Genomic DNA, 23,316 nt, shown 5'->3' on the forward strand with positions numbered 1-23,316 from the left:
TTATTATATGCACTCGCCTTTCAAAATCCTTATTTAACGTGGTCTAAATATTCTTCCCAACGTTTAGGGGAAATGCTCCCATTGACCATTCCCCCTAAGCACACCCTATATCAAAATTTCATACCTAGTTGAAGGAACAGTATTTGTCCAGCTCATCTTCTATGAGTCTCTTTGGTTTTCCCACTTAACACCTTGTTTTATTTGAACCTGTGCATATGTATATATATGGACGTGTTGATTATAAGGAGGCAGAAAGAGAGTGAGACACTAGATATACAGTCGCTCTTACATGCAGACACTGCTTGGAAGGGTGGACAGAAGACTGTATGATGATTGGCAGGTGTTCAAAAAAATTGCAATGGCAGGCAGCGAGCAAAACACTACATTGACACCAGTATTCTTAATATGCCTCATGCAACCTCTGTATAAACCCAGCAATTTATCACACGCTGCAAGACTATCAGGAACATCCGATACATAACCCTTCGTAAATTGCAGTAGCACCATGAAAAGATTCACAGCACAAACTCTGTGTCTGGGAAGGGAGGAGTCGGGAAGATTGCAATTCAAACAGCCTCTGAAACAGGAGGATGAGCAGGGTATGGAAAATCAACACATCCAAAGGGCTTTGTCTATCCCAGTCACAGACAAGCTCGAACAAGGCTTCATTTGCATTTGCACAAACAGCCCAATGCGCTACAATAAGCTTCCCTAAATTGATTAGCCAGAAGGAGGGGAGCGCAGACCTTCCTAGCAAGTGCTTTGACGATTCATTCGCAGGCAGGGACATGCTTACCCTGCACAGGTACCATGGGAATGGGGCGATCCAGAGCAGGGGCGTCCACTCCAGGAGACACCACCTCGGGAGAGCCTGCTGAGCTCATCCTCAGCCGCAGCTACCAAGGCAGCTTTCCACAAAGTGCTCAGTTACAGCTTGGGGAACAGATTAGGTTTTGACACACGTTTCCCATGCTTAATTTGATGCTTTCATAGCAGCAGCTCCATCTCTGTAATCAAGAGCTTTTCTCTTTGCTTTCCTATTTTGATTTTAAGCTTGTCTAGCCACAGTATTTTGACAAATTTAGAGTACATCAGAATATAACACATTCAAGTAATGTTGCAGACAAGCCGTATGCGAACTGAGACAAGTCTGGGAATCCATGGGGTCATGGTGAAGTGCTGGGTTCAAAGGGAAAAGTTTCACAGGGAGGGACTATTCAGCGGTTTCTGAAACACAGCTTCAGGCTGAGAGAATCCTCTGCTTTGAAAAAGTCTCACATCATCACGTATGTCCCCTCTAATAAAAACATCGGGTAACCTTATGTTCCAGATATAAAGTACTCAGCTTAGTTATTGACTACACAACGGCAAATTCTTCATTAAAGCTGGCTTCTAGCTATATCTCAGAAACTGAATGTTCATTTAAGTGAAAAGTGACCCTGAAACCATTGCTACTGAGGAATCTGACCTTACATGGGAAAGTCCGCTCAACTCATCAGACAGATTGCAATAATATATCTGAGAGATGAAAGATAAAAGCCCAAGTACAGTTGGCTTGGCAAAAAGTGTTCCCAAAGGAATATGTTGTTCCATCAACACTGCCATTCAGGGAAATGTACCAGCATTACAGATGGTTTCTAAGATTCAGAGGAATCTGGGGACTGGACAGAAATCCCCTCTTGAAATGAGAATTTAAATTATTCCCTGGACTGGGATGGACCATCAAGCATGGAAGTCCCAGGCCAGAAGAGCGCAATTCCCCAAGAAAACAGCCATGCACACAGACGGTCTGTATGAGGAGAAGGGGAGCCTGAACTTGTGACTCCTGCACACTAACAAACTTTCTTAACTAATTGGCTCTTCTGAGACCATTAGTTTCCTAACTGGTTAGCTATTCCTTCCTTCTTATATCCACAGATGAGAGGGTAAATTTTCCTGTGATAGGAAATTCAGCCACAATATTACATCCTAAGGAGAGTAGTTTCAAAGTGCTTGTTTTTCTCTGGAGACCCTGTGAGACAGAGTCTATTTGCTTTAATCTCTATGAGTTCAGGAACTCAGTGACCTTTTTATATATGTATATGAAAGTAAGATCGTTCACCAGGCAGGCGGTCCCACACTCTTGCGGCTCTAATTTATAATTTTTAATTGGAACTACATTTGACTGCTCCAGTTCTAGCACCTCTAGCTGAGCTACATGCCTCAGATTTCAGTCAAGGTAATTTCCAGCTAGTGATACTTTTTATCATTCTGCTTTTACATTGATTTATAGAAACTGCAATGAATGATTAGAAAAAAATATATCTGTTAGCTTTAAACTGTTTCTCTTTTTTTATAGCAAGCTCGTTACATTAAGTCAAAAAGGATATTAAACTGCCACTCTGTCATCCAAGAGCAAGCTGAATTAGATTTGCTTATTTGGCAAAAAACAGCCAAAATTAGTTCATATTTCCTTAAATGTTGCATACACGCAAATATTCTCAATGCTTGGTGAGCAGGCAGTTTAGTAAATATTCAGCATGCTGTAAAACCTCAGCAGCATCTGAACGTGAACATCACAGAAAAAGGAGTTACACACACAGAATAATACACTTGGACTGAAATCACCATTTCCCTGTACAATCACATCGTTTATTAGAGGTGATTTTTAAGCCAATTAGTAGATTAGATCAGAATGTTCTGAGTTTCTCTTTCAGCAACCTGCAAAACATTAAAAACAATGACATTGTAAACGCAGGCATTTATACTGAAGCGGCCACGGGGCAAGTTGCAACATTTTGGATTTACTCAGGAGTTTATAACCAAATCCCAAAGTATGGGACTCTGACTTAAAATGAATCCTTTTAGTGCAGCTGTGTTTATTTTCATACAGAGTGTGCCTACGTTTGTGCTTTAGTTCAGATCATGAATGTGCTTTTGAATGCAGATCTCACAATTCTTGCCACTTAGCATGCTTTGATTCATACGATGGAAAGGTTTTGGAGGACATGAACCAGATTATTTCAAAATTAAATCAAACCGGAAGATGGGATTGAGAACACAGGTACGGCCCTCCAGCTGCTATGACCACTTTGTCCTTTGGACCAGAAGAGACCTAGTTTGAAGTAAAGCTCACCTGAAATGGGGAAAAATTGTCACATCAGGTCCTCAGCACCAGCTGGATCTCTTCCTATGGCACTGAAGTTCTTGCATGAGTAGGCAGAGCTTCCAGAGACCTACAGGAAGCACCGAAAATTCCTTTCCCCTTTCGCAACAACAGTAAACTGTGGCTTTCCCAGGCAAGTGCTTTTGCGTCTTTGATGTACCAGTGAGATAATAAATTATCCAACTACTAAACCACCTGACCTTTCCCAAATAGCAATTAACCTAAAATTACAAAAACAGCAATGACATTTCAAATCAAGTTGGGGTATGTCATTAGGAGAACACTGACTATGCAGCAGCATATTCAGTGGCTTGCATGAAAACCCCCAGAAATAGGTATCTACTTTTTGTCTTTTAGACCATAAGGTCACTGGCTTAGAGATCACATCATTATGAGAAGAATGGAAATCCCCATCATGTTTATGATTTGTATTTGCTACTGCTAATCAGTTCAGCAACTTCTCTGTATTTACTTCATGAAAGCTAAGCATGCTGGGCCACACATTTGGCAATTAGGGACTCTTATCTCTAGTTGAGTTATGCACCGTTACTGAAGTGCCTCACAAGGACAGTCATCCTTAGTAATACATAACATCCTACAATATATAGTGTCATTTCTTCAATGTCAAGTATCTAAAATTGTTAAAATATTTCTTTTAATTTTAAACTTTAAATCAAACCATAAAAGTTGAATTATTGCATACTTTAAGCCAAGTATAAGCTCTGCTTCTATGACCTTAGAGTTCTCTATATCTTTTGGTGATTTTATTTATTTTGTTTGTGGATGACAAATAACAGCTGTTAAAGCTAGTTTTCAGGCAGCCAGGTACTGATTAGTGCTCCCAAGGTCAGAGTTTGGATCAATGTCACCCCTTAACTCAGCAGCCCCTCAGGGAAGTTTAGTTGTTAATGCAGCCTCAAGCAAGTGCTAGTAGCTGCCCATGGCTTGGATGGGAGTACTCTTCGCTGGGTTAAAAACTGGCTGGAGGGCCCGGCCCAGAGAGTGATGGTGAATGGAGTTAAATCATGTTGGCAGCCGGTCACCAGTAGTGTTCCCCAGGGCTCAGTTTTGGGGCTGGTTCTCTTTAATATCTTTATCAATGACCTGGATGAGGGGATTGAGTGCACCCTCAGTAAGTTTGCAGATGACACCAAGTTGGGTGGGAGTGTCGACCTGCTTGAGGGTAGAAAGGCTCTACAGGGGGATCTGGACAGGCTGGATCGATGGGCCAAGGCCAATGGTGTGAGGTTGAACAAGGCCAAGTGCTGGGTCCTTGCACTTGGGTGACAGCAACCCCATGCAGCACTACAGGCCTGGGGAGAAGTGGCTGGAGAGCTGCCTGGCAGAAAAGGACCTGGGGGTGTTGGTCGACTGCCGGCTGAACATGAGCCAGCAGTGTGCCCAGGTGGCCAAGAAGGCCAATAGCATCCTGGCCTGTATCAGGAACAGCTTGGCCAGCAGGACTAGCGATGTGAGCATCCCCCTGTACTCGGCACTGGTGAGGCCCCACCTCAAGTACTGTGTCTGGTTTTGGGCCCCTCACTACAAGAAAGACATTGAGGTGCTGGAGCGGGTCCAGAGAAGGGCAATGAAGCTGGTGAGGGGTCTGGAGAACAACTCTTATAAGGAGCAGCTGAGGGAGCTGGGGTTGTTTAGCCTGGAGAAAAGGAGACTGAGGGGAGACCTTATCGCTCTCTACAACTGCCTGAAAGGAGGTTCTAGAGAGGTGGGGGTCGATCTCTTCTCCCAAGTAACAGGCAATACGACACGAGGAAATGGCCTCAAGTTGCACCAGGGGAGGTTTAGGCTGGGTATTAAGAAAATTTTTTACACTGAAAGGATTATTAAGCATTGGAACAGGCTGCCCAGGGAAGTGGTTGAGTCACCATCCCTGGAGGTATTTAAAAGACAGGTAGACATAGTGCTTAGAGATACGGTTTAGCGATGGTTTTTGGCAGAGTTATATTGATGGTTGGACTAGACGATCTGAAAGGTCCCTTCCAACCTAGGTAATTCTATGACTCTGTGATTCTATTCAAATTGCATAAATATGTAATTTTGCAAGTCTTGAGTAGCAAATGACACTTGTATGAAATATGTCATCCATAACAGAAAAAATATTACTACCAAGCCTTGTGGAAAAGGGTATCCTGCCTTTGCAGAAACTAAATTTGGATGCCTAATCAAACACTAAAGCAGTCATTATCTGATTCTGTTTATCATCTAACCAGGCAACAATTGCACCTGTCTCTGCCAAGGAAGGTGATAATTTCCAAAGTAGCATGTGGAAGACAGTGATATGCTGGGAGGGATTGGGAAATCCATGAGCTGGATGGGAAATTCTTTGATTCTGAATGGAAACAGAAGGAGAGCCTGTCACATCAGGGTCAGCAAACTTCTACCAGCCAGGTCATTGAGGACATGCTGCATAGACCATATTTGAGTCCCTGCCCACCCATAGTAGATTCACTTTTATACCTTGCCAACAGAAGGAGTTCCACATGGTCTCCTGGATTTTATACAAGGATAAACCCAATCTTTGGTTTCCTGTTTTCCCATTGCCTACATTTTTATAAGGCTCTGTGACTGTGTTACTTAATTTTGACATTGCAAAGGTATACTTCACTTTCCTTTTATTTATATCATGCCATTCCTCCTGGCATAGCAAGCTTTAAGAGGACGACACTGGAGTGCTCTAACAAAGCCCAACATTGCAATACAATCCTCCAGGGTACCTATAAAGCAGCATGGTGCACTCCATTTTAATGCAAGGGCCATCCTGGGAGCTGGTAATGCAAGAACCTGTGTGGAACAGGTGTCTTTCACTGGCCATCAGCATAGCACTAACCCTGGGAAGTTGCAAGAAAGTGAGATGCAAATGGTATGCCTGAACATTGAAGGTCCTCCAAGAGTTCTTAAGAACAGAAAAGCTGAGGCAGGACTTCTGCCTCTCTGTCACTTAACTTAAATCATAGCTCTTCCCTGACAACACAAGACCAATTCGCAATGCTTTAGAGATTCAGTGTACATTTGCTTTGTTTGCTTTCTCTTTATTTGGAGAATACAAACGAAGGTAGAAAAAAGGCAAAATTTTCAGAAGAAATCTTGTTCCCAAGGCAGAGAGCAAGCGACTGGAATAGAAAAGCCTTTTCTTGATAAAGGACAGGGTGCTATTACAGAGCCATGAACCAAGCAGCACTATGCAAAACGAACTAAGAGCCTGATGGGACAGTCAGGTGTATAAACATGTAGACATCAGAAACCTGCTTACACAGAAGCAGTGATGGCACTGAGACACTTCTCAGAGGACTTGGAAGATAACCAATATGTTACTGCTGAAAGGCAGCTACAGAATTCACTCCAGACTGGGACAACTGACTGACTTTTTGGTTTTCCAATGGAGGACCCTGGTGGTGGTAAAGCAGGAGTTACTGCAAATCTAGAAATGCAGGAGCAGGGAGCAGAAGAAGTTGCTTATGAGAGGTAGGTGGAATTGCCAAAGAACATCAGGATTGGTTGAGAATTAAGGCTGAAATAACTAGCTGTGAGGCAGCTGAATGGCCATATCCCGTGAGGAGAATCGGTCATGTTCACCTTACAGAGAAGACTCCTATAGTGAGGAATAACTTACCTTTTTTGAAAGAGTGCAAAATGTTCACAAGGTAATAGAAGGTACCAAGTTGTACATTATCTACAGCAAGAGTGGAATGCTTAGACCACTTCAGCACTATACTACAAGAGAATGTGATATAGTACGTGTAAAGAAGCTTTGCGGTGAATATTTGACATCTTTTGAGAGATGTAGTGCCAAAACCATTAGAACTTCTAGAAAAAGAATGAGAGGTTCATGGAAGTACCTGTTAAACATGCTAGCTCTGCTAAGTGAATAAAGTGTAAGGACAGCCTGATTTACACAGAGAGACCATAACAGGCTCAAAGCCAGCTTTCGGTAGTAGGAGAAAAAATGGACCTGTCAGTGGGGGTCCAGAAAAAGGCAAGATAAAATGTGCCTGCTGAGGTCAGAAACAAAGAATATCAAGGCCTGTGCAGCTAAACTCCAAAACTCCAACATTCAACACCTTTTCCTATTCTGAAGCTTAAACTTTCCCAGCAGATGCTGCAAATCCTGCCAATTTTTACAGTGGTTTTGTGAGGTGGGCAGATGTGCCCATTATAAAACCAACGGCTGGTACATAGCATTTGAGTACAGCTTAGTTACTACCAGCATGCCTATTCCCATGTTTCTATTCCCACTTATTTTCTTCTTTGGAGTGGATGAAGCACAAACACGGAGACCCAGCAATTAAACTGTCATTCACAAAGCCTGGAATTGAAGCACGTCTTTCCAACAGGGGCATCTGTGCCTGCGTTCACATTATAGCTAGATCCTTCACTGTTTCTTTTTCAGTGCTTTCACAGTCGCCTAGGGCTTATTTCGTAGCCAAGTTGCTCTTTAGTTCCCTTTGAGCAACCTCTTCTGCAGAGGAATTTCCTCTGTCCTGCAGTTAAAAAGCTCCACAGGACAGACTTATTTAGTGCCCTTGCATGGTAAGCTCCAAGTGATCAAGGGGTACATGTCTTTAAATGTGTACACCTATCTGGGAACTGTGGGAACACTATGTCTGTGCAAATAATACATGGTCACAGCACCAGATGTGTCTGTCAGACAGCAGCAAGAGCAGTCTGGGGGGTTAGGGCAGGGAGTGTTTGGGCAATGGGGCAGGATGGGGCAAGGGCCTCCCCCCCACAACCCTATCCCACTGCAGCTAGGGGTGGCGCGCAGATCTGGGCCAGGAAGGGTGACCAGGGCCTCCTGCAGCCCTGGAACAGCCAGGCATGGCCATGGGGATGGGATGGCTGCAGAGCCAAGACAGGGAGGCAAGAGCGGGATCAGCTAGGGTGATGGGCAGGCATGGGCATGGCTACAGTGACCATGCAGGGACCCAGCATCAGGGCCAGAGCTGCAGTCCAGCTCCTGAGCTAAGATGTGATCTCCAGAGGAGGCTTCTCACAGCTCCTCCTCACAACTGGGCTGTTTCCCCAGGCATGGCCAACCCTTGGTTGCACAGCAGAACCACATCAGAGCTTGATGGCCTGATGGCTTGATGCACAGGCAGCCAAACATCAGGGGAAGGAGGAAAAGGCTGCAGGAACACTTGGTGGGCTCAAGTCCCTGACAAACACATCACTTTCAAGACCCCTGGGCAAGGAGTCCATTGACTATGTAGTTTCACATATAACTGGGTCCCAGCTGGTCATGGTTTTTAGGCATTATGACAGCATAAACGTTAACAAACAACCATGATACACTCTTAAACTGCATGTGCATATTCAACAATTCACAGAAAATAGGTGACTCCAAGGCTCGTGTAGCTTCCTACAGTATTTGTACAAGGTCAGATGTTAAGTGCACTATCTAGCACCGCCAGTAAGGAACAACTAAGCTCAGAGAATTGTATATCCTTTGAAGCTCCCTCTTTGCTTAGTGGATCTGTTGTCCATGTCCTTAATCTCATAGCTCCCATCTTAAGCAACTGCAAAAAGGGAAGGAAGAGAGCTTTTGAGACAGCAGCAATGTACCTTGAAGAAAAAGACAGCGTTTTGAAAAGCTCGTGTATTTCTCAGTGTAATCAAACACAGGATAACGAGATACTCAGTGAAACTGCTCAAGAAACTCCAGGAAACATGACATGACAATGAAAAAATAAGTGAGAAAGTCACAAATTCAGATATGCTGATATGATTTTTGTTGTATCTGTCTGGTATTGTGGTATATCTGTCTGAGCAAATGCAGAGAAAGCCAAACTCCTTCTGTATGCATTCAGCTGCCTTGATATCAGCCATAGATTGTCCAAAAGCCACACACTTGCATAGTTGGTAGGGCTGCATGTCAGTTTGCACATTGGAGCCAAGAATATTGGTTTGCCACCAAGCAAATGTGGTGACCCAGCCTCTTGGCCAGTGCTATCTCATGTCGCATCAGCCCTGACTGCCCCCGAGGAGACCTGCTCAGTCTTGCTCTCCCCGGCGAAAATTATCCCTGTGTAGAAAGCCACCACAAATCTTTATCTATCTTGGTTTCTCAAGCAGTGATTAGATGATTTATTCCGCTTGCATTGACCTTCTGCTTTTGACTGAATTTTGTCTCTGTTGCTAAATAAGAAAAGTCTTTTCCATATGTAACAAGTTTTCATTAATCTTTTTTTACTGCAGTGTCCTTTCAAAATCACAGGCCCCAGCATATCTCCAGTCAACACCTGGTGACAGCTGTTTTAAAATCTTGGGATGTTTCAGTATGCAAGAGTTGTCAAAGATACTGGGATTACAGCACAAATAAAGGTGTCAGGTCAGGTCAGAGATGAATGAGGATGGCGTCCTTCAGGCTAGATAGGGAAAGAAAGGACAGGGCACACAGGCACAGCGAAATTGAGGGGCAGATCGGGAATAAGCAATAGGAAGACAGGGAGAAAGAATGGATGATCCTGAAGTTCATAAAACCTTACATATTTCTTGACCTTTAGCAGTATTTAGGCAGAAGCAGGTGCCCATTTTATTTAAAAAGGCTCTATCTTGGCATTACAGAAATAGACTGGTCTCTGACTGGCATTACATTAATCAGTCTCATTATCGCTATTATAAGAAAACTAATCTCTATAGTTATATAGGGCATGGCTATAGACACGTAGAATATGGCTCCAGCAGAGCATGATCAGGGACTACTGAAACAGCTAATTTTCTAACAGCAGTGCCACTATTCCCATATTTATCCATTCCACTTAGCTCTGTGCTCCGCTTTTCAGAAAACCGGCCTCTGCCACATCCCAACATGACAGACGTATCGCCAGATCTGCTCGTTGGTGACACAGCATTGCACATAATACCTGGTGCAAAACAAGAGATGATATCAAGCAGTTGCTTAGTTATCTTCGTTTGCTCAAAGTCTGTAAATGAACAATGACGAAGCTAATTAATTGGAGGCAATTAATTGCAGGTATCTGAACAAAGAAAAAGTGTACAAAATTAAACAGAATGACTTTGGATGTGGACATACCTTTTTCTACCTTGTCTTGATAATTCATATTGAGTTACATATTTGACATGAAGGGAGGGATTCAGCTTGGTGTGAAGACATTTACATTTAGGCATTCACATGTAAATGTCTAAACTCTTTTTTTAGTTAGTGGATGCTAAGGATCTCCTTAGGAAGAGCTCATTTGAACACCTGCCTGGGATTCAGCTGCCTAAACATAGGCACCTCTTGTTGTCTGGCTACTGTGGAGCCCCCAGCCTGGCCCCTAGCTCATGCTCCAGGGAGTGCAGAATGGCTCCTGGCCCCCTCTGACACTGGCCAGCCCTGGGCAGACATCTGGGGGACCTTCAGGCATCTCAGAGGGCCCTCAGAGCTATCCATGGGCAACTGATGACTGTCCTTTGCCATTGCCTTGCAGATGCCCTGGCCCTTAGGCTGTGTTGACTGTATCTCCTTTGTCAGGAAGGAAGCTTAGACTCTCATGCGCTTGCTTACACGCAGACACCAAAGCTCAGGGGTTTTAATCCCACCCTTGGCAGAGGCCTGGTGATGAAAAATGGTGTACACAGGCAGTGTTTGCATAATATCTCATTTTTTTATCTCTAATCTTCTACCAGTTCTCATATGATAACAACTAATTTCTGATACTGTTTCTCAGTAACCCATTTTTTTAATTTAAATTATTAAATTATTGTTAGCATTTAATTGCTGCAGTTACATTCTGCCTCCCCCTTATACTTTTTTTATTCTAAACAGCTATTGAATAAACTATATTTTAAAAAAATAAACAGGAAAAGCAAATGCAGAATTTATTTTGACTATCTAAAATAACCTACTGTATCTGTTTCCATGAATATATAGGATGGTTTTGTGCTTAAACGTGCATACAAATAATGCTCTGGAAGGTAGATGGTCTCTGTCAGCTGAAGTTCCAGTTATGTAAATGAAGTCATTTAATGGATCTTTATCAGATCCATAAACTTTTTCTTTGATTAAAAAAAAACCCACCGAAATGTATTTATTTGTATTTATATTTGTTTTATAAATGAGCTCTCCACTTGTGTGTCCATAAGGTATTAGTTCAGATCAGAAATGCATTTCTGAAGCCAAATCTCCCAGTTCTTACCAATTACCATGCCTTGGTTTGCACTAGGGATCAGTCTCAGGGTACATGGACTGGATTCCCTTCAGGTGAAACTGAGCTGGAAGATGAGTTTGGGGAACGCACCCACTGCTCTCCAACTCATAATATGCCCTCAGTTCCCGGGATCAGAGCTAGTCTAAGGTTAAATTAACCTGTCATCAGGTACAATGTGTACATCAGATGCTCAGCACCTCTACAGATCTAGTCCTGTTGAGCTGCAGTATTTGCTAAAATAGGTGCAGGCTTAGAGAGCGTTAGATCCTTACAGCAGCAGCAAATTCTTCATATTTTATGCAAAAAAATTTGCCCAAAACAGAGTATCTGTACAGATTGCCCATCTGAAATACTTCTATAGCATCTTTTAACAGGAGGCCATCCTTCATTAACAGTTTTTTGTCAAAATACATAGTAAATTTGAAAGTGCTCTCGGTCCTATTTTTCAGTTAAGGAATTAAACTGTGCCTGAGGATGCCTTCCCAATTCTTCCCAAAAGCAGACGCATGGGTCCCACACAACAAGCTGCAGTCCAAACCACAGGATTATTTTTCTCGATCGTTTGTATATGTAGATTAACCCCTTTATTTCTTTTTTTTTTAGTACTGTGTAAAGGACCATATATGATGCTGCCTCACTGGTAGGGACAGGACAAAGCATTATGGTAAGCAGGATGTGTCATGATTTCTATTATGGAATTTCAGCTGCTCCTCCAACCTGTTTTATCTTAGACCCTGTCAGAGACAAGATACCAGACAAGATGAATCACTGCTCTGATCCAGTATGACAATTCCTGGCAATCAAAAGGAAACCTTTTTATGTCAGCAATCTAGTAGTTTTAAAAATGCTCCCAAATGAGCTCTTACTTTCTGAATCCTAGATCTTAGTGGAATCTGTTACGGCACCATGACTGAATGCGTGCTGACTTCCCAGTCTTAGTCTTCCATTGATGTCTTCTGATTTCAGTTCTATTCCAGGTTTCCTTCAACATGCCTTAATTTCTCTGTTTCTTTATTTCTTTGTGTGTGGACTGTGTATCGCCACATGCATGCATCTATGTGATTCTGAATTATCACTTTTCTTCTTCAAGTAACGTGCTCACATTCAGTGCCTGATACGTGCTGCATTCTTTTCAGAGGATTAATTTAACCTCCAAATGGCCCATCTTTTTCTCTCTCAAAGATATGTGACACTCATTTTTCTTCTGGATTCTCCTTTACTACTTATAAGCCTAAAGATGTAGATATGCACATGCAAACACGTATGTATGTATGTGTGTGCACTTATATACACATACACAAACGCCTTCTTTCTACACATTGATCTACTGACATCTGCAAACGATTGCTTTGCTATGTATCTCTCCAGGTGGGTCTCCGTGTCTTCTCTGAAAACTCTCTACCTCTTGCCTACATGATTTCCCTGCAACTTTTCACATCTCTACAGCAGATGATTTTCTAGTTTGAGCTTTATCACTCTTCTGACTGTCCGCGGACTTTACTAGTCGTGATGGCTTTTCCTTTTGATCTACCTGTCATTGTATGTTTCAGAATCAGTAGACTGAGATTGTACACATGATGGGGGATTACAGAATTAGCATTTGGAGAACCATTTAACTGCTGTTTTTCAAAAGCTGTGGTGAAAAAAGGAACTACAAAAGCAGCAAGCAGGGAGCCCTTACAAAGTTGCAAAAATCTCCAGAACCAAATACGGGTTTACCCAAGTGTTACTGTACAGGAAGTCAGCAGCATGCACAGTAGAGAATCAAGCAAACAAACACCCAGATGAATTTGTTGTGTGAATCATGAATTATTAATGAATAAATAACGCATAGCATCTTGATAGCTTTTTGGGCAGAACTATGAACTACATGGCTGATGGAACAAGATATAAATACAAGACTCGGTTTTTAATAAGGCATTTGAAACATTTTGAAATATTCTTACTTTCATTGGTTTGGACATACTCAGAGTACCACAGTTTATCTACCTGTAATATCACACTGAGACACCTGACATGGTATTTCCACTACGCTGGACGCTGTCTTCACATTTGTGAAAATGAGGCGTGGATGTTAGTTTTACAAAGGATAATAGTATTTTTGGTTTGGGATGGGACAGCAACCTCTTCCTTTAAAAACTGACCTGAGAGATCTCCATTATTTACAGTCTCAATTTCAAGGCTGCAGAACCCACTGTTCAAGCATCACTGAAGGTCAACAAATGCTTGAAAGAATTGTTAATTAACTTGAATTCCAAATGAGGAGCATAGCAGGGAAACCTGTTGAGAAACCACATAGCCTGTCTTCTTGACTAAGGCTCTGAAGAGAGACTTGGGAAATTGAAAAAGAGCAGCAAACTGAGCCAAAATCTGCTGTTCATAATGTGGGGATCATTATGTGACTTGATCACATAAAATACAAACAATAATCAATTCCTTAGTTCATTCTACCAAGGAGAAACACAAATACCTAGGGCAAGGTACTAAGGAGCCTGGTGATACCGCCTAGAAACACTGAAGGTGATAGATATTGGAAAAATGCAGAAGAGCGTATCTGATGAATCATATACTGCAGCACAGATATTCTGTGGGAGAAAGGAAACAGAAAGGTAGCAACGCTGAAAAAAGATCTAAGGAGTACACGCAGGAAGAAGGATCAGAACCGGGATTGTGGTATTCAGTAACACCAAAAAATAAACCAAAACTAACAGCCAGTGCAATTTCCAGCTCTTTTATTAGACGCTCCATGGTGTGCAGTCTGTAAAATAAGAGTTAGGGAGCAGGGAGGCACCAGGGCCGCTAGTAATCCCCTGAGTTTACCAAGGTCACCTAGGAGATGGAATGGGTTGGGTGGTCCTTCCTGCCAGCATATTCCTGAAAGCACACCCCAGATACCCCCATCCGGCTACCTTCATGCCAGGATGAATTGGAAGGAGTTCAGGCAAAAGCAAGACAAATGACAAAGAGCTGGAGGGAATGACTTCAAAGGAAAGATTAAATGAGCTAAAATATGCATAGCATGGCTAAGGAACAACTGTAGGTCAGGAGACAGGGAATACAGTAACTACTAGCTGTTCTCAGAGGTGTACACGAAGAGGTCTCTCAGTGAGAGTAAACAGGGACGAGGAAGAATTCGTCATCGTATTCATACTATTTTGCTTTTGATTTTTGCTTGGTACATGGTAGCTTTACCATACCATCATGGACTGCCAGCAGCAGGAAAGAGACAAGCACTGAAAAAAAAGCCTTCTCCCTTACCAGTGCACTTTGAATTCTGTTTTATAATTCATTTGATTGCCTCCTCTCCTCTCTTACTGCTCTAGGCCAGGGCTCATCATTACACGAGGCTAAGGAACCAGTTCTCTCTGAAACCAAGAACATTTCAACAGGGCATGTTCACAATAATTTATGAACATTTCCAGTATTGCTACCAGATTGCTCCTTCTTCTATGCCTTGTTATTGCAGGACCAAACAGCCTTGGAATTCCTTGGACTCGTATCATGCCAATGAAATAAAATCACAATTTTTGAGCATGAGAATTCCTCCTCCCATTTGTTTCTTATTCTGTTGTGTCTTCAGGTGACATGCAGAGAGATCCAAAGCCAGACACACAAGTCTCACCTCTCAGGCGGAATATGCCTTGTCCTGGCATCATTTCCCTGTTTAGGAAGATTGCAGTTTATCAGGAAGGGCTGATAAAAGAGACTCCAACTGTGCTCTCCAGCAGCACTGAATTTGTGCCTAGGACAGTTCTTTCCATATTATTCTCCCCTGTTCAAATGCTAATTTTTCAGCAGCCACCTTTGTACTGTTTTCTTACATTTTCTTTCATTTCTTTCATTTTTTTCTAGTAAATCTTTTGAGGATGTCACTCCCGCTCTACCCTTCCTTCCCTCTTACCCGTTACTCACTGGTGTAATTTATATAGCTCCTTCTGTGTTATCTTTAACATCAGAAGGTCAGTACACAGACTGCCTTTAATCATACAAGTGAATGCTTAGCACTAGGGGAATGCTTCTTTGAGCATGAAAGACTGATATTCTTTCAAGCAATAACATTAACCCCTATTGATATGAAAGAGAAAGAGCAGTTCTGCTAACAGTATTTTAAAAGTATGAGTTAAGAGCATCTCATCCTTTATGTTCAGTAGCCATTTGACCAAGAACTGGAAGAAAGAAAAGACGTATCACTGAATTACAGAAGTTACAGCTGTGCAAGACTCTCATACCGGGAGTTGCTTCGTCTGCTCAATGCCCTACTCTTTTCTTTACGGAAGAGCTCCCTGCCCTACCATTTGCTTTCTCTTTCAGGTCATAAATTCATTTCCATTCACAATACAAAAAAGGAGTAACACAAACCATGACGTGAAAAACTACATTTTAAACCAAAATAAGCCTGTGGAACCTATGACAGGTTGAAAATTTTTAAAGTGAACAGCTTTCACTGGAGTTAGCAGCTTGAGTGCTATGAGAAAATTCATGGGAATGTGTTGTTTTTGATGAAACTTCACCATATAAAATTGGTTTTGAGTAAGCTATTATAAGAGTGGAATGTTGTATTTTGCATTTTGGCAAAGCAAAGCATTCTGGTTTTCTTTTTTTTTTTTATAGAAACCTCTGTGTGACATGTATTTATACTTCTATGCAATATCATGCATATATAATAATCAAAATTATATTTCACATTGCAATTTTTTTCTATTGTCATATCTGGAGGATTCAAAGATATTAAAGGCGTAGCAATTAGAATACCACATGGAATTTCAGATTTTTTAATTGTAGTTAGAAGGGAAAGTAGATGGAATTCCATTTCTTTACAGGATCTGGAAAAACTTTCTCTTTTTTTGTTGCTTCTTGTTGCTTTCTGGTGAGCAAGCAATCAAATTTTAAAAGGATCGACTTTCTCCAACCTTTGGCTATAGCTAACAACACTACTTACGGACAGCGGCTTGAAAAGTTACAGTATAATTGATGTAGCATGAAGTGAATCAAGAGGGCAAAGTTGACACGAAGATATTAACATAATCCACTCCTCACATTCCAGAGAAATTTACATTTTTTCCCAGCATGTCATTTCCTTACAGAGAAATACTTCTACCTTCATAGCACAGTCCTCTCTTGGATGCACAAATGACAGCTTTCACATCCTAAAAGCCATTCTGTAGTCTTTCCTGCTGTCATAGCCTGGACATTTGGAGAAGAAAAAGACAAATGCCTGAGTACTACCTTTTTTTTTTTTTTTTTTTCACAGAGAGCAGCCAGCCAAGAGCAGCCTCTACATGCAGCTGTTTCTACAGACATAGTACACATTTTTACGTCAACTCAGAACCAAAGGCATGAATAAACCTTTTAGCTTCCTAATAACATGTAAACATGCTCAAATCAGTTTTGCATTAGATTACTGATTCTCATTTGTTTTACTGACTGAAAACATTTGAGAGTGGCTCAGAGCAGAACATTTTCTTGGTTTTAATTCATTTAATTGTTTGAATAAGCAGGCATAAAAAGAAAAGGGCAAATGAGTTTTTTCTCTGAAGGGATGAACACACTACTAGCTTTCCAGTGGGGCACTCTATTTTCTCTCTGCAGCATGCACGCTTGTTCCATTATAAAATTGCAGAATAAAGTCAAAGGTTTAGAAACCACCGTGTTTGGGCTCACAATTAAGCTTCCAGGTGCCCTACATTAACACAGGCATTTGCCAAATTTGACCATACACCTGTGAGAAGAACCAGTTTCGAAACACCTAGTTTGCCTGTGTGGCACCCAGGAGTAAGCAGTCCCATCTGTGATACCCCACTCTCCAAACTAACACAGCGAGAGTTTGTTCTGCTGGTTCATATAGTCTCTGCATTGAGCATGGGCACCAGCGTGTGAAGGAGAAGGGACAGGGGGATATGAAAAAGGAGACAAGAAGTCAAAGCAGACAAACACTTAATTAGTGTGCGGTGGGGTTTCTCCCTCAGCATCTCTGCTGGATTCCTCCCCCAAGATGACATAGCCAGGCAGAAAGCTCCGCACCGCTTCGCTGTATCTCCAACTGTACTCATATGGCACGTAGGTACTGCAGTCGTGCTTGGCTATTTGCTAGCTAGACACGTCAGAGGAGATCCTGTAGGATCTCCTTCCTGACAGCTGCTTTTCAGAAACTGAACCAGTCCTAATAAGAGAAGCCAGCAGATGCAGTAGTTGCTCAGCGCATCTGAAATGAGGCCACTTGCATTTAAGAGCTTATAAATGGATTTAGTTTTCTAATTTCAGGACCTACATTTTGGGGAAAAAAAGTATAATTGATCATCCAGTCTTCATTTTTAACCTCTCTGTAGATGTGCAGCTCTTTAATTTTCAGTGCTGTGTATACATGCTATAATCTCTCTCTCTATGTATAAATCAGTGAAATGGTCTTCCTATATATAAAGTCAGTATTCCCTGATCACTGTATGTACATAAATACACATGAAAAAACCTACTCCACATGCTAGTACAGCCTCATACATTTCCCTGTTCTTTTATTCAGCAGTATTGGGTTGTTTTTTGGTTTTTTTTGGTTTTTTTATGCAGTCATACTCCTTTGACAGTATGTAGCTCTCATGGTGCTGTCTCACAGGTTTCTATACATCAGAGACCAGCTTTAAAACTGTTTTGACAGGTTAAAAGCTGGGATTTTTCCAGACACAAGATGGAGAGAAGCAGGAATGTGAGAAGTGAAAAAGAATATTCCTTGACACCCCCTAATCTCCTCAGTGCAGATGGCACTGTCTTTTTCAAGTAGCTTCTGTGCACAACAGCCATTGCAAAAGAGTGAAAGCCTGAGCGCTGAAAATAGTCTCTTTGGGAGATACATACATATCTGTATATACATGTATCCAATATGCACAGCCGTGCATGCACGAGCAGACAAATGTGCAAAGCTTACCTTCCTTCTTCTTCCTCCCCCGTCCATTCACTAAAATTAACCGCTCCCCAAGATGCTGTAGGCCACATTGTTAATTACTGTCTCTCTCTTCTGCACCTGAGGCATCACACTGGTTTAGAAAACAGCCTGCAAACAGATGGAGAGCTGCTGGAGATGAATCTGCAGGTATGTGAAAAAATGGATACAGACTTTATGATACTGCAGACTCAGATGGTCTATTAATTTTCAATAATACTCTGGAAAAGAGGGACATCTCTACATGTTTTTAGGTGTAATTTGTTTTCAAAAAGGAGCCAATTACTTTTATGATTTCATCACCATCATTTATGTTTAAGGAATATTTATGGGAAAATATTCCAATCATCACCGCACCAGCCTTCCAGTTTTTTAGGTAGCTCTGCCCCTTTGCAGCCAGCTGTACATGCGCTGTGCCTGGTGGCACCAAGGCTGGGCGTCTTGCAGACCAGACCGACGTGCCAGCTTGAATTGGATGCTGCATGCGGCCTCCTGCCTCCTGCCTTGATGCCACTGGCTCATCCCCAACATCTACCCTAACAGTCTGCTTCTGCCATCATGTTGTCACGGACGGCCACAGCAGACTGGGGCAAAGCCTTACACGCCCAGCCTGCCTCCATCCTTCTTGCACGAGGCAATGTCCTGATGCAATCCCAACAAAAACGTTCCACTCTCTGATCCAGCCTGGCAATTAGCGAAAAGTCACTGCCGTAGTTGACACCAACTAGTTTTTCATCTTCAGAGGCTGAGGATCAAAGGTAGTACAGCCATAACGACGAGGCAGGTATGCCTCTAATGGTGCTCGATGCTGTCCTGTCCTACAGAGGAGGGCACTGCAAAGACAAAGCACAGGCATCCAAACCTACCTAACATGCACCGTGCCTGCTTCAAACCAGGTAAAAGGGTTTCCCTTTCATAAGTACTTCAGTGCAGCCATTTTCTGTGTAAAAGTACCCAAGAGAGGTATCTGAAACCAGAAGCTATTCTAATAGAGCACTTTTACCCTCTTCTAACGGAAAACTATTGCTGCACACAGGGAACAGTTGCATTTTCTAAACTGGGAAAAACGCCTTTTAGACTTGGCTTGAAGTTCAGCTCTGCGCATTAGCCAAATTACTTTAGAAAAGCAATGGAAAATTACCAATAGATTTATCATATGACTATCCAAAGGGATCCAGATATTTTAGCCAAGAAGCAAGAAAAAGCGAGTTAATTATACCGTGACCAGATCTCTGATCTATACATGAGTGAAGAGCAGCAGGTCATACTCACAATACAAAAGCCACCCCTTCTTTTCCAGTGCTGGTATCGTGCCTATTTTGTGGATCAGAGTCTACTTGGTAGAGATTGATACACAATTTGTCATGTGTTATACACAATTTGTCATTCTGTTATATGACTGTTTAAAGGGAACTCTGGAAGTTAAACGTGGTGTAATTTTCTCCAGTACCCAAATGCTGCATATTAGTATTTTGCAATCCAGCAGAGATTTTTCAACTTCTGCCACCACTTTACGAAATGCTTGATCTACACAGAAACAACTAAATGCATAATGCATTGTACATCCTACCATGCATTTAGCTTAGAATACTAAATCTACTGTCTCTCACTCTTTTAAAAAACCCATCAAATATAATACTTATGATGCTAGGGTCAGCCTATATCATTATCACTCGTCCAGGCTAATAAACAGTATATTGTTGCATGACCCTGGGATTCCTATTCAAGGATTGGAAGTGAAGGATTCTTAATTTGCCTTTCCTCCTGTTCTGCAGACGGCACAAAGTATGAAAATGTTAAGCCAGCAGGGTTAGCTACTTCTCCAGTTCGCTCTCTCGCTAAAATTGACTCTGCAGGAGCAGTATCAAGACCCCAGGCACTCCATCTCCCCCATGGGTAAGAGGTGGAGGTAAAGGTGGTCCTTGGGGAACGAGCTTCCCCACAGCGCTGCAGAGGATGAGATGGGTAACCAGGCAGCGACGGTGCTTACCTAGAGCACCGCAGACTGCCTGAAAGAAGTGCTACAAATAATATTAACATTTGATCTGAAAAAGACAACCTCTTCCAACCCTATTTTAGATTCTTTTCTTTCTGCACTGAATCCTTTGTTTTATTTCAGACAACAGTTCTTCAGCATAATGCAGTTATCTTTAATGAATTGCTTTTCCCAGCTGTCACTCTCACTGTACCAAAAATTCAGAGTGATTTGGTCGACCTGTAGCAGGGTTATAAGACTAGGACGTTAGCTCTGCTCCATTCTGAAAGGGGTGTGTACTCTGGTAGGAGTGGTTCATTGATGCAGACTATTGACTATGGATCTGTAAGGAAGAAAGATGCCAGTATTTGGACACCTACCACACAATTCAAGATTTGTAGGCTAGGCTCAGAGAAAACTTGTCCAATGGTGACAATATACCATAGGCTGCGCCCTGGCTGTCATAGGCCCTGAGATGCTTCTTACGTTGCCGTCTTTGTGAGGGAAAATGAGAGAAGCTCAGTGAAATCAATTCACTCTCTCAAAATGGTGCTTTAGTTGTGGGTCACACAATTAGCCACATATGCAAAGCAGTACATTTTCTGATTAGTAAATTCTCATCCCCAAGAACCTAGGCTAAATTTTTGTTTAAGCACTTTGGTACATGGAAAAAGCATTGCCATTGCAAGCTTGAACGCCAGGCACTGCCAATAACATATGAGTAAAGAAAGGCTTTTTCTCAGGGGAAAAAAAAAAGTCTGGAGATTTAAGTTTGCAGGTGAAAGTTCTGGTCTGTTTTGTACCACCCATCTCATTTGTACCCCCGCTTGCTGTTCCAAGATCTTTCTAGCCTTTTGAGCCATATGATATCTTCGGTGAGAAGTATATCTCAGTCAGACTTTAATTTGTTAACTTTTAACTCACATTGGGTAGAAAAACATTTTAAATCCCTACAAAATACGTACCACACGACCCATGCTGCTACAAGAAAAAAACGGGGTTTTTTTAAGCATTTTCTGTTAGTAGTGATTAGCATCAATGTAACTGCAAATTACCTAAGATAGCCATATTAAAGGTATAAATTTGTAATAGAGGGCCTGCTTTAAAAACAGACAAACATTTCTGAGGAATAATGTAAGTATAGTGATCAAAAAGAGATGCACTAAGGACATCTCAGGAACTCTTTTGGTAGCATTTTTTATGTTTCTTACCCACTTTCCTATGAACACCAGACAGATTCATGCACCTTTATAGGCATGAAATCTACACTGGAGAAGAATAAGTTTCAGAGGAATAATTCTAGTGTCCATTATGTCTGCATAAAATACCAGCTTAGTTTACATCCAGATACAACAGCTGTCATAGTACATATGACCAAATTTTAATATAATAATATGTAAATATATACACATAGTTTAAAAATTAATCATAAATTAATCACTTATTTGCTCCAAAATAATTGATTACTAAGAGATTTAGGATGGGTTGCTCTACCAATCTCTTCCCTCCCAAGATACGGCCAATAATTCTGATTACTGACGAATCATGATGACAAAGTATAGTAAAGCAAATTACTGTGATTAATATTGAAAACTTTATATAGAAAAGCATAGACAACACAATCACTGCTTTCAGACTTAGTCTCACTGCAGGGTATTAACATAGTCTAAATTCGAAGGTTTACATCCCTGGGTCTCTTTATAGTTAAGGACTACAGATAGGCTCCTGCAGAGCTTTTTTCAGAGTGAGAACCTCACCTGGAATCATCTTCTCCAAAACCATTGTGGGAACCCAACTACTACACAAGTAGCATTTGAGTCTGGAGTTTACTGCCAGACAGCATATATACTATGATTTTGCCTCTAGCATCAATTACCATTCATCTGGGTGTTGACGAAGCTGACAGAGCTGTATTCTCCTTGCTTTTCTTTTTTCCTGCATCTTAAAAGATATTTGCCCTTCTTTCACCTAGTGGCACCTCACCATCCTCCTCATTTCTCAAAGACATCTGCTAACAAGGCTTTCAGACATCATCATCCCACTGTTAAAAATCCAGCAGTGCCATCCATACAGGCCACCTGATTTAAAATTTTCTTATTTAGTCAGGCAACCTCCCATAAGCTCCTTTTCAAGCCTGATCCCTTAGCCTTACGTTGCTAAGTAACATTGTGAGCTACCCAAGGACTACTTCTGTATGCGTGTAAGCCCTGGTTGAGTTACATAGGTAAAGCATGGTAAGCAGCCTTCCAGTTCTGACAATCAACAATAAAAAGGCCTCAGCTGAAGGGCTGGTATTTACAAACTCTTGGATATTGCTAATAAACATCACAGATTTTGTTGCATGCCTCAACCGGATCATGTAAGATACGCTTCTATACGAGCCTGCTAATGACTCCAGTGACTGTGCTGAGCTCACCAGAGAATGATCAGCCCAACACAGAAAAGAGAAAATGAAAAAAAAAATAAATTTCTCTGTTGTAGGAATTAGCAAAGCAATCTACTGCATTTCTGGGGGGCAGGATGTCAGCACTAGCTGGCACCTGCTCCTAGGAGGGGGAGAGAACAAAGTGAATGGCAGAGGGGAGTGAAATGTTTCAACAGAGAGGGAAGACTTGCTCTGAACTTCAAACGGGAGACACTGCTAAAAGAAAAGAAGAAAGGAAAAGTATGAGAAAAGGCCTTAAGGGATGAAAGAAAGCTAGCATGAAGGAAAAAGAAAGCAAGCAGGGAGGATAAAGAGAACTCCATGAAGAAGTGGTTCTGCTGAGGGACCATGCCAAAAGCTAAAACCGGTGCAGCTTTTAGCAACGACACTTTAGGAACAGAGGAGAGAAATCCAACCCAACCATAGCCAGGAGAGGGCCTAGAGGTACATAAGTCTTCAATGAATGGGTGCACCATGAGTAAAAATGGAAGGAAGAGAAGAAAATTTGCACTAATATCTCATACATTCTCTCATTAAAACTGAACTTTTCATAAATCAGCACTGCCAACATAGCTAAACTACTTAAAACACTTGCATGTAGTGCCTGCACCTGTCAATATGAGTGATTATTAATCTTGTGCGCATAGGTCACGTAAAAAGTCATGTAGTTTC

At 41.7% G+C, this 23,316-nt stretch overlaps 1 long non-coding RNA gene across 2 annotated transcripts in view; it reads right to left on the reverse strand.

Moving 5' to 3' along the window:
• Nucleotides 1–23,316, reverse strand: part of LOC134519230 (uncharacterized) — a 241,200-nt gene that overhangs the window by 68,436 nt on the left and 149,448 nt on the right. For both annotated transcript variants that reach the window (XR_010072167.1, XR_010072166.1), the window contains one exon: nt 18,230–18,355. This is a non-coding gene — a long non-coding RNA (uncharacterized LOC134519230). The remainder of the gene's footprint in view (nt 1–18,229; nt 18,356–23,316) is intronic.

Source organism: Chroicocephalus ridibundus, chromosome 1 (assembly GCF_963924245.1).
Source record: "Chroicocephalus ridibundus chromosome 1, bChrRid1.1, whole genome shotgun sequence".
Classification (NCBI taxonomy): Eukaryota; Metazoa; Chordata; class Aves; order Charadriiformes; family Laridae; genus Chroicocephalus; species Chroicocephalus ridibundus.